The sequence below is a fragment of the Populus nigra genome, chromosome 1, assembly GCF_951802175.1.
Source record: "Populus nigra chromosome 1, ddPopNigr1.1, whole genome shotgun sequence".
In the NCBI taxonomy this organism is placed as follows: Eukaryota; Viridiplantae; Streptophyta; class Magnoliopsida; order Malpighiales; family Salicaceae; genus Populus; species Populus nigra.
Genome location: NC_084852.1, coordinates 3,056,968 through 3,069,599, shown reverse-complemented (window position 1 = coordinate 3,069,599; position 12,632 = coordinate 3,056,968). Strand labels below are relative to the sequence as shown.

Genomic DNA, 12,632 nt, shown 5'->3' with positions numbered 1-12,632 from the left:
TTGGCACTTTCATAGCCCATACTGTATGGTATAACCGACACCTGAGCTATGAAAGGAACTTGATTTGTTGTTAACATAAGTTATAATCATGAATGCCTGACAACATTTACAAGTATTAGCATTATTCGAATAAGATAGCTAATGTAATCATGTTAACAATTTATAATCTGATTGGAACCTCCTTGTGTGTGGTTTCCAATTGAATAATAAGGGTTTATACTATACTTGTTTGAAATACCATTAGTGGATCCTCTAACCTTGACATTTGTTGTTATCATTGTTTAATTCTTACGTTAATCTTCCATCTCAAAGTTCTCATCGACTTCTTCCTCTTCTTCTTCACTATTATTATTAACACTATTATTATTATTGTTGTTGTTGTTGTTATTGTTGTTGTTATTGTTACTTTTGTATTATTGTTATCTATAATTTATACAATTAACCTCCCTGTGGTTCGACCCCGGTCTTGCCGGGTTATTTATTACTTCGACACTCCTGCACTTGGGAGAAGACATCAATCTTTTGGTCGTGTCAAGTTTTTGGCGCCGTTGCCGGGGAGGTAAATTCTTGTACAAATTATAGTATTTATTTTATTTTCTCTTTTCTCTTTTCTCTTTTCTTGTATCTAACTTTGTTTCTTTTGTTTTGTTTCTCTTTCTTTTATTTTCTTCTTCATTTTATTCTCCTACACGTGCATGAGAGTGTGGTCACGTACATTAAGTGGTAGACTTTGTAGGGTATCCTCATCATTTTCAGAAAATATGGCTGAAGAAGATAACCAATCGCTTCATAATGAGAATAATGAGAATATTCGGGTTAGAACTCTTAGAGATCACATGAATCCCACAAGAACAAGTGCACCCTCATGCATAGTTTTTCCTCCTGATGCATCTCATTTTAATTTTAAGACAGGCATTATTCAACTTTTACCATCTTTTCATGGCTTAGATTTAGAAAATCCATACTTGCATTTAAGGGAATTTGAGGAGGTTTGCAACACATATAATGACTCAAATTGTAGCATGAACACCATTAGATTGAAGCTTTTTCCTTTTTCATTAAAAGATAAAGCTAAAACATGGCTACAAAATTTGAGACCTGGATCCATTCCTGCTTGGGATGATATGCAACAACAATTTTTAAAGAAGTTTTTTCCATCCCACAGAACAAACTCTTTCAAAAGACAAATCATTACTTTCTCTCAAAAACCAGGAGAAACATTTTATCAATGTTGGGATAGGTATCGAGACTTACTTAATACTTGCCCCCATCATGGTTTTGAAACATGGAGATTAGTTTCACATTTTTATGAAGGGTTAACTCCTAGAGATAGGCAAATGGTTGAATTGATGTGCAATGGAACTTTTGAGGATAAAGACCCTAATGAAGCAATGGAATACCTAGACTTGCTAGCTGAAAATGCGCAAAATTGGGACACCACAGGTACTTATGAGGCACCAAGTAAAACCCAACCTCATACATCTAGTGGAGGTATGTACAACCTTAGGGAAGATCATGACCTCCAAGCCAAGTTTGCATCTTTAGCTAGAAAGGTTGAGGCACTAGAATTAAAAAAGAGTGGTCAATTAAAATCTGTTCAAGACATTGCATGTCAAATCTGTGAAACCAACGAACATTCAACCAATGACTGTCCAACCTTGCCTTCTTTTAAAGAATGTCTCCATGAACAAGCCCATGCATTAAACAGTTTTCAAAGGCCCAACCATAACCCATATTCGCAAACATATAACCCTGGTTGGAGAAATCATCCAAATTTCAGTTGGAAGAGTGAGAACAATAATGCTCAAACTTCACAGCCACCGTTTCAAGCACATCATAATTTCCAAAATTCTCATGGATATGCACCTCCTTATGCTCCCCCTCCTAGAAGAAATCTTGAGGAAACATTGCATGCATTTATGGAAAAGCAAGAGGCAATTAACACTCAACTTGCTCAAAGCATGACAGATTTTAAAGATACTCTTGCAAAATTGACATCTGCTCTCAGTTTCCAAGAGAAAGGTAAGTTTCCATCTCAACCACAACAAAATCCAAAGGGGCAATACAATGTGAATGCAAGTAGTTCGGGAAGCCAACACATGGATCACGTAAAATCAGTCATCACTCTTCGTAGTGGTAAGGTTATTGAAAAACCCATTCTTGAACCTTGTGAGAATGATGATGAATCAATCTCTGAGGGTAAGGAAGGGGTTGAATCTGATCATTGCAAAGAAAAGACTGATTCTCCGCCAGCACTTCCATTTCCTCATGCCATGACTAAACAAAGGAAAGTCAATCACAACTCTGAAATCTTTGAAACTTTCAAACAGGTAAGGATCAATATACCTTTGTTGGATGCTATTAAGCAAGTTCCTTCTTATGCTAAATTTTTGAAAGATCTGTGCACTGTGAAGAGAAAACTGAATGTGAAAAAGAAAGCCTTTTTAGCCGAACAAGTAAGTGCCATTCTTCAGAACAATAATGCTTTGAAATATAAAGACCCTGGTTGTCCTACAATTTCTTGCTTTATTGGAGAACATAAAATTGAAAGAGCCTTACTTGATCTTGGAGCTAGTGTGAATTTACTTCCATATTCAGTTTTTCAAAGTCTCAATCTAGGTGAGTTAAAACCAACTTCTGTGACTCTTTTACTTGCCGATAGATCTGTAAAAGTGCCTAGAGGAATAGTTGAAGATGTGTTAGTACAAGTCGATAAATTCATATATCATGTGGATTTTATTGTCTTGGACACACAACCTGTTGAAGCATGCAATTCATTTCCTGTTATTTTAGGACGTCCATTTCTTGCAACTTCTAATGCATTGATTAATTGTAGGAATGGACTGACGAAGCTATCTTTTGGAAACATGACATTGGAGATGAATATTTTCAACATTTGCAAGCAACCTGGAGATGATAATGATTTACAGGAAGTGGACTTTACTGAAAAATTAGTTCATGATCAATTTCAAACCACTTCCAATGAAATTGAGATTGATGAATCTGATGATTTGCAAATGGTCTATTTTCAGGAAGAATCAAAGGCAAGTAATTGGAGACCACAAATTGAGGAATTGCCGCCACGATCAATTGAGCCAATACCTTCAAGTGTTCAACCACCAAAACCTGATTTGAAGTCGTTACCCCTCAATCTCAAATACTCATTTTTGGGAGAAAATGAAACTTTCCGGTAATAATCTCTTCCAAACTTAATGCACAGCAAGAAGGTAAGTTATTACAAACTCTGAAAATGCATAAAAATGCATTAGGATGGACCATAGCTGACATAAAAGGAATTAGTCCTTTGATTTGCACTCACAGGATTTATTTGGAGGAAAATGCTAAACCCTCTAGAGAAATGCAACGAAGGCTTAATCCTAATATGAAAGAAGTAGTGAAAAATGAAGTCATTAAGCTTCTAGATAATGGAATCATTTATCCTATTTCTGACAGCAAATGGGTAAGTCCTACTCAAGTGGTACCTAAGAAGTCTGGAGTCACTGTGATAACAAATGAAAAAAATGAGTTAATTCCAACTAGGACTATTACTGGTTGGCGCATGTGCATTGATTATAGGAAACTTAATTCAATGACTAGAAAAGATCATTTTCCCTTACCTTTCATGGATCAAATCCTAGAAAGAGTTGCAGGTCATGAATTTTATTGTTTCCTAGATGGCTATTCAGGTTATAACCAAATTGAAATTGCATTGGAAGATCAAGAGAAAACTACTTTCACATGTCCATTTGGCACTTTTGCATATCGAAGGATGCCTTTTGGATTATGTAATGCACCTGCCACGTTTCAAAGATGCATGCTTAGTATATTTAGTGATATGGTTGAACGTTTTCTTGAGATTTTTATGGATGATTTTTCTGTTTTTGGTGATTCATTTGATGATTGTTTGACTAACTTAGAAAAGGTTTTGAGCAGATGTGAAGAGAAGAATCTTGTACTGAATTGGGAAAAATGTCACTTTATGGTAACAAACGGCATTGTACTTGGTCACATTGTTTCATCAAAAGGAATTGAGGTTGACAAATCTAAAATCGAGTTAATTGCTAACTTGCCAACACCAAAATCCATTAAAGATGTTAGATCATTCTTAGGACATGCTGGTTTTTATAGAAGGTTCATCAAAGATTTTAGTGTAATAACTAAGCCCTTGAGCAACCTTCTAACAAAGGATAATATTTTTGAATGGACTGAACATTGTGAAGAAGCCTTTGTTAAACTTAAAAACTTGCTTACTTCTGCTCCTATCATTCAACCTCCTGATTGGTCTTTACCTTTTGAAATAATGTGTGACGCTAGTGATTATGCCGTGGGTGCTGTCTTGGGACAAAGAAAAGATAAGAAACCTTATGTGATTTACTATGCAAGTAAAACTTTAAATAGTGCTCAAATGAATTACACCACTACTGAAAAAGAATTACTTGCAGTAGTATTTGCATGTGAAAAATTCAGGTCTTATCTTGTTGGCTCACCTGTTGTTGTTTACAGTGATCATGCAGCATTGAAATATCTTCTTTCTAAGAAAGATTCTAAGGCTAGATTGGTTCGGTGGATTTTGTTACTTCAAGAATTTGATATCACAATCAAAGACAAGAAAGGCACCGAAAATGTTGTCGCCGATCATTTGTCAAGATTGACAACAGATTCAAAATCTGACATCACACCAATCGATGACTACTTTCCTGATGAATCTTTATTTTCTGTCTCTACGATGCCTTGGTTTGCTAATATTGTTAATTTTCTTGTTTCAGGACAATTGCCAGCTCATTGGAGTACCCAAGACAAAAGAAAGTTCTTGAACGAAGTAAAGAACTTTTATTGGGATGACCCTTATTTATTCAAATATTGTCCTGATCAAATATTTCGAAGATGCATTCCTGACAATGAGGTAAGTAGTGTCATTAAATTTTGTCATTCTGAGGCATGTGGGGGCCATTTCTCATCAAGAAAGACAACTGCAAAAATCTTACAATGCGGATTTTACTGGCCCACCATGTTCAAGGACTCACATGCATTCTGTAAGATTTGTGAAAATTGTCAAAAGTTGGGATCTATTTCAAAACGTCACATGATGCCTTTAAATCCTATTCTTGTCATTGAGATCTTTGACTGTTGGGGTATAGATTTCATGGGTCCATTTCCTTCATCATTTGGTTTCGTGTACATATTAGTCGCAGTAGATTATGTTTCAAAATGGATAGAGGCAATTCCAAGTCGAAACAATGATCACAAAACAGTGATAAAATTCTTGAAAGAAAATATTTTGAGTCGATTTGGAATCCCTCGAGCCATGATAAGTGATGGTGGAACACATTTCTGCAACAAGCCATTTGAGTCTTTAATGAAAAAATATGGAATCACTCACAAAGTTGCCACCCCTTATCACCCTCAGACCAGTGGGTAGGTAGAGCTTGCTAATAGGGAGATCAAACAAATCTTGGAGAAAACAGTGAACCCTAATAGGAAAGACTGGTCTTTAAGACTTAATGATGCACTTTGGGCTTATCGAACTGCTTATAAAACATCATTAGGTATGTCACCTTATAGACTAGTCTATGGAAAACCTTGTCACTTGCCTGTGGAACTTGAACATAAAGCTTATTGGGCTATTAAAGCTTTTAATTCAAACCTTGATGATGCTGGTCAACTGCGAAAATTACAAATAAATGAGCTTGAGGAAATAAGAAATGATGCATATGAAAATTCAAGAATTCATAAAGCAAGAATCAAAGAGTTTCATGACAAGAAAATATTGAGAAAAACATTCAATGTTGGTCAAAAAGTCTTGCTTTATAATTCTCGACTCCATTTATTTCCTGGAAAACTAAGATCAAGATGGAGTGGTCCTTTCATTGTGAAACATGTGTATCCATATGGGGCCTGTGATATCGAGAATCCAAAGAATGGCAATGTTTTCAAGGTAAATGGACATCGTTTGAAAGTTTACTTTGATAATTTTTCAGTTGAAAATGACTCGATTGAATTGAGTGATCCTGTATATAAAGATTGATTAGTTTTCTCACATTGTTTTGTGTTTCATTTTGCTAGTTTCTCTCACCCCGGTCAAAAGGCGGATAACGGTACTCCGTGACTTAAGTCGGTTCTTTCAGTTTCCCATAATAACTGATATCTGTCTATATTTGTGCAATTCTTTACTCTTTCTCTCTTCTTTGCATCTCTTCTCCAATTCTCATTTCAAAATGGACACCATTCTTGAAAAATTGAAAAAGTACTTTCCCGCTCTGCCTCAGAATGCGATTACAAAAATTTACCGTGCTAGGTGTGCAAGATTGAAGTTGTTAATGAATCATGGAATTCCTGAAGATATTCGCTGGCTGATTGAAGCAAAGGTCCGATTATCAGGTGAGTCCTCCAATTCTTTCATTTCACACATGCCTGGAACAGGTAAAAGCACTTTTGCAAAGAAACGTCGTGCAAAACGACTGAAAGTCTGTCACCGATGTGCCAGATGGACTTGTAATGCAACATGTCGTTCTTTAGGAATGGTATCTATAAACCGTGAAGATAAAATACAATTCATTAAGGATGGCCTGAGTAAGGGGTCTTTAGATAATCTTTTGTTGACCCTTGAGACGCATCCTAGTGGAGATGTGCATCGTGCAATTCATGATTTATGGCCCCATTTTCATAAAGAACATGATAGACTTAGTCTTGGGAATCTGACTAAAAAAGACCCTGTTTGCCAGTTTTTAAGAAAACTGGATGGGAAGCCTATCCCCGACCCATAGAGGGCGTTTAAGCCGTTCTTGGACGTAAAACCAAGGGAAGATGTGAGCCACAATCACAACTACCTGTACATACACATGCTTTTTCAAAATAAATAAATAAATAAAGAGAGAGAGTGTGAGACTCCAGCTGGCCTACATATAGGTGGTATGATTGCATCTTCAATTTCTCATCTATAAAATCTTCTCTTCCTTCCCCTCATTTCTACTCATCCCTTACATTAGACAGATATAGAAGCGTGTAGAAATGGCAGGTTCCTCAAGTTATCACATAAAAAATATTTGTGTTTTCGGTGGATCCAGTCCTGGGAAGGAAATAGCTTTTTTAGAAGCAGCAAATCATCTTGGTCAGGTACTAGCTAAGAGAAAATTCAAAATATGTTAGGGTATTGGCCGTATGCAACACACAAGAAAACTTTTTTTTTATTTTCTTTGTAAAACACACATCATAGTTAATCGTAATTAAACATATTAGTCAAATTCTTAAGGCTTTAATAAATCAGCTATTAAATCCTAGAATATATGTAGAAACGTGTTCTTACATTTTCACGGAATATACAACATGATTTTATTTGTCCTTCAGATACTTGACCATATACAAATTAAAACATTAAATAAATTTTTTTTAATCTTTTTTAATTTTATAATTTAATAACATAAAAAGGTACAAACACGCACACATCCCTTTTTATTATATTTTTTCTCATACACCCATATATAATTACATGTTAAACAAATACAGAAATTAAACAAAACCACTAACAGTAATTTAAATCCATATTCCAGCATGTAAAAATTACAAAAACAGACCCTCGAAAATCCAGGAATTGCAGGGGAGGCCATCTGGACTGCAGGAATAGTGGCGGCGCGTCTCCTCCATGCGCTGCCGTAAGAAAAAAAGCAAGGGACAGGGTGGACCTGATTTGGCTTCACCCCTTCTTCCCTTCCTCGCCGGCGGTGACCTGCAACAAGAAAAAAAGAAAACGCAGGCAGTTGATTTTAATCCATTTCTATCCAGATTGTTCTTGTATTTTTTCCTTTTTAGATCTGTTAACTTCTGTCTTCTTTCTTCTTCTCAGTTTGTTGTTCTCTCCTTCTTCTCCTGGTGGCAGCTCCTGCGATTGGGCGGCGGCGGTACTGGATTCGGGCTGTTTCTTTGGCCTCTGCTTATTGGAGGCTGAAATTTGGTCTAGGTGAGCTGGCCAATTGGCGATGAAGGAGATCGAGATCGGGAAAGGGAGATGAGGAAGTGCAGTGGGCGGTCTCTGGGGAAGGAGATGGGGACGACTGCTGGTTTGGGAGAGAAACAGAGGAAATGGGGAACCATGGGTTTGTGGGAGAAGGCCAAAACAGATGAGGAGAGAAGTGGGACTTGAAGATGGGTGTCGCTGGAGGCTGTTGGTTTGCTTAAAGGGTGGACGACTGGCGTGAGGAAGGGACGGCGTTTGTGGGCTGTTGGATGGAGAAAAGGAAGGCTTGTGCTGGTTCACGGGAGCAAAAATCAAAAGCAGGGAGAGCGACTTTGTTTTTTTTTTCAAAGGGAGGGAGCGACCAGAAGAGGAAGATGGGGAAGAGTTGGGGACGGTTGTTGGAGGTTGTGAGAGGAGAAGAAGGTGAGGGAATGGGCGGCGGCTGTTTTTTTTTTTAAGAGAGGAGGGGGCTGCGGCTAAGGAAGAGAAATGGGTTTAGGGTTTTTTTTTATTTTTAGGGTTTTTTTGTGTTTGGCTACCTTTTTTCTAAAAAATTGCCCCCTTATGAATATTTTTCTCCTCCTTTGTATATGGTTGGATGTTCACTTATATAAAAAATCTCTAAACGTGCTATTTAAAGAAATATTGCAATAATTATTGCAAAGATTGTCTTCTATGAATAACACCAACAAATCATATATATATGGTATTTTTTTTATTGCAGTGATTATTTTCCCTAACCAACACAAATCATATCATATATTTATGGTATTTTATATTGCAGTAATTATATATGATTTAGTAATTATCTCCTTGACATATTTGCTTCCTTAACCCTGATGCTCTATATTATCACCACATGTAAACCCTTATTATTATTATTTATTATTTTATTTTATTTTTTATTTGAAAATTTATCAAAATAGGGGTCAAAAAATGGGTAGCAACAGATGCCCGCTCTTTACAATGCTTACGAAGCAAAACTCCTCAATGTTTTGCATAGTAAGCTTGTAAAGAAAAAAAAGTCTTCCTTGTTTGCTGAGTGATCCACTCATCCAAGGACTTCAATTTTTAAAAGAAAATGGTCTCGTTATCATGGGTGACCTGCCCTTTTTTTTTTTAAAAGAAAATTGGTCTATGTTCACGGGCGACCTGCTCTTTTGAGTGGGTTAACCTAAGATCCCATCTGGCGATCTCCTTTAACCCGAAGCAAAGTCGATGTGTAACTCGGTCAACCTGAAATCCCATCTGGCGATTCCCTTTAACCAAAGCTAAACTCTATGTGTGGTTGGGTTAACCTGAGATCCCATCTGGCGATCTCCTTTAACCAAAACCAATACAAAAATGTGTGTGTGGTCTTATTATGACGGGTGACCTACCCCAAAATGAAAGATGGTCTTATTATGACGGGTGACCTACCCAAATGCAAGATGGTCTCATTCTGACGGGTGACCTACCAAAGTGGAGAGAAGGGAAGAGTGGTCTCATTCTTATAGGTGACCTACCTAGGGGAAGAATGGCCTCATTATAATGGATGACCTACCCAAGGAAAAAAAAATGGAGAATGGTCTCATTCTAATGGGTGACCTACCCAAGTGGAAAGGGGCTAAACTCTATGTGTGGTTGGGTTAACTTGAGATCCCATCTGGCGATCTCCTTTAATTCGAAGCAAAGTCGGTGTGTAGCTCAGTGAACCTAAAATCCCATCTGGCGATTCCCTTTAACCAAAGCTAAACTCTGTGCATGGTTGGGTTAACCTGAGATCCCATTTGGCGATCTCCTTTAATCCTAAGCAAAGTCGGTGTGTAGCTCGGTCAACCTGAGATCCCATCTGGCGATTCCCTTTAACCGAAGCAAAGTCTATTTGTGGTTGGGTTAACCTGAGATCCCATCCGGCGATCTCCTTTAATTCGAAGCAAAGTCGGTGTGTAGCTCGGTCAACCTGAAATCCCATCTGGCGATTCCCTTTAACCAAAGCTAAACTTTGTGTGTGATTGGGTTAACCTGAGATCCCATCTGGCTATCTCTTTTAACCACAACCAATACAAAAATGTGTGTATGGTCTCATTATGATGTGTGACCCACCCAAAAGCAAGATGGTCTCATTCTGACGGGTGACCTACCCAAATGGAGAGAAGGGAAGAGTGGTCTCATTCTTATGGGTGACCTACCTAGGGGAAGAATGGCCTCATTATAATGGGTGACCTACCCAAGTAAAAAAAGATGGATGGAGAATGGTCTCATTCTAATAGGTGACCTACCCAGAAAAAAAAATGATGGTCTCATTGTGATGGGTGACCTACCCAAGTGGAAAGGGGGAAGAGTGGTCTCATTCTTATGGGTAACCTACCCAGGGGGAAGAATGGCCTCATTATAATGGGTGACCTACCCAGGTAAAAAAAAGATGGAGAATGGTCTCATTCTAATGGGTGACCTACCCAGAAAAAAAAATAATGGTCTCATTGTGATGGGTGACCTATCCATGTGGAAAAGGGAAAGAGTGGTCTTATTCTTATGGGTGACCTACCCAGGTAAAAAAAATAGAGAATAGTCTCATTCTAATGGGTGACCTACCTAAGTGGAAAAGGGGAGGAGTGGTCTCATTCTTATGGGTGACCTACCCAGGGGGAAGAATGGCCTCATTATAATGGATGACCTACCCAGGTAAAAAAAAGATGGAGAATGGTCTCATTCTAATGGGTTACCTACCTAGAAAAAATGGTCTCATTGTGATGGGTGACCTACCCAAGTGGAAAAGGGGAGGATTGGTCTCATTCTTATGGGTGACCTACCTAGGGGAAGAATGGCCTCATTATAATGGGTGACCTACCCAGGTAAAAAAAAAATTGGAGAATGGTCTCATTCTAATGGGTGACCTACCCAGAAAAAAAATGATGGTCTCATTGTGATGGGTGACCTACCCAAGTGGAAAGGGGGAAGAGTGGTCTCATTCTTATGGGTGACCTACCCAAGTAAAAAAAAATGGAGAATGGTCTCATTCTAATGGGTGACCTACCCAGAAAAAATGATCTTTTTGTAATGGACGACCTATCTGTTTTGAAAAGGATTTTAGAAGGGGTCTCAATATCTGGAGACTTGCCCCTTTTAAAGAATTTTTTTTATATAGAAAAACTCCATGATTTTTCTAGGAAATGGTCTCAATATCAGATGACCTTCCTATTTTAAATTTTTTAGAAAAATTCAACGCTTTTTCTAAACAATGGCCTCAACATCGGGTGACCTGCTCATCTTAAGATTTTTAGAAATACTCCACGCTTTTTCTGTTTTTATTCAAAAAATAATCTCAATATCGGGTGACCTGCCCGTTTTGAACTTTAAAAGAAATCATCTTACCTCGAGGAATGAAGCAGTGCCGCTTCACAATTCCTATCCTTTTCTAGTTCCGTTGACCTGAGATTTTGTACCTCAGCAGTTCCCAAAAACCTGGAAGCTATTTTGGCTTTCATCACACCTTTTCCTGCCAGGTTAGTGTTATGACAATATATCATGCATGTTTTTGTTACCTATTTTTAGAAACATAGGTCCCCTCTTTCCGTTGTGGACTTTTTCGAGCTCTTGTTTCCATTTGTTTGTACGACCTATCCTCTTGAACTGAAATATGCTCAACGCGCTATATTTCCTATCCTTTTATGCTTGATGAAAAGATCTCTAGTTCCTTATGGGGCCTTTTCTTGCTCCATTGAATATTGCCTTTTATTATACTTTTGCAGATGTTTTAATTCCATTTTTAAGAAATTATTTTTAGAGAAAAACTCAAAGGATCTGGTTTTATTCATGAAAACTGAAACTTTTAATGCAATCATCATATTTGTTTTTAAGCAACTCTCATAAAAGGTGTTTCAGCAGTTCTATGATGATACCCCTTTGGGCTTTGGTTCACTATGGACCCCTATGTGCACTTCGTGCACTTCTTGCCCCCAGTGTGGTGTGCAAAAATTATGTCAAGTTTAGATTTGATTTGGTTCTCTCTAATTGATGGAGTCATCTCCTTAGTCATGCGGGAAAAAAAAACAGTTCTTTTAAAAGATTTCAAATGCTATAAGATCATACGTTTTATGAAAAAAAGGGTTCTTTACAAAGAGAATTCATGGCCGAACATTCTTTTATTTACTGGGAAGCATAGTATTTCTTTATAAAGTCAGCATTCACAAGTTTAACTAGATCTTCTCAATCCATTCTAGATAACAAATAAAGCTCCTCTCGAGAACATTTTCTTTAACATGTAAGGGCCTTCATTGTTTGGCGCTCATTTACTCTGATCTTCTCCTGGTAAAGGCTATATTTTCTTCAGTACAAGATCTCTTTCATGGAATCCTCAAGGTCGGACCTTCTTATCATATAATTTGGTCATTCGTGATGATGACATATTGCAGTTATCCTCTTTTTACTGATCAGATTCAACTATTCATATCTAACTTTTACCCATTCCACCTCTTCTAAACTCAAATTCTACCAATACTCGTAATGAGGGGGTTTCCACTTCTAAAAGAATCACGGCCTCCATTCTATATACCAAAGTGTACGGGGTGGCTCCTGTTGAAGTTCAAATTGTGGTGTGGTACACGTGAAGGGCAAATGGCAACGTCTCATGCCAATCCTTGTAGGTGACCACCATCTTCTACATAATCTTGACATTTTCATTAGCAGCTTCTACTGGACC

At 37.6% G+C, this 12,632-nt stretch overlaps 1 pseudogene; it reads left to right on the top strand.

Annotated features, from left to right (window-relative positions):
• The first annotated feature begins 494 nt into the window (after positions 1-494).
• Positions 495-6,079, top strand: LOC133705350 (uncharacterized; annotated as a pseudogene).
• Positions 6,080-12,632: the final 6,553 nt, after the last annotated feature.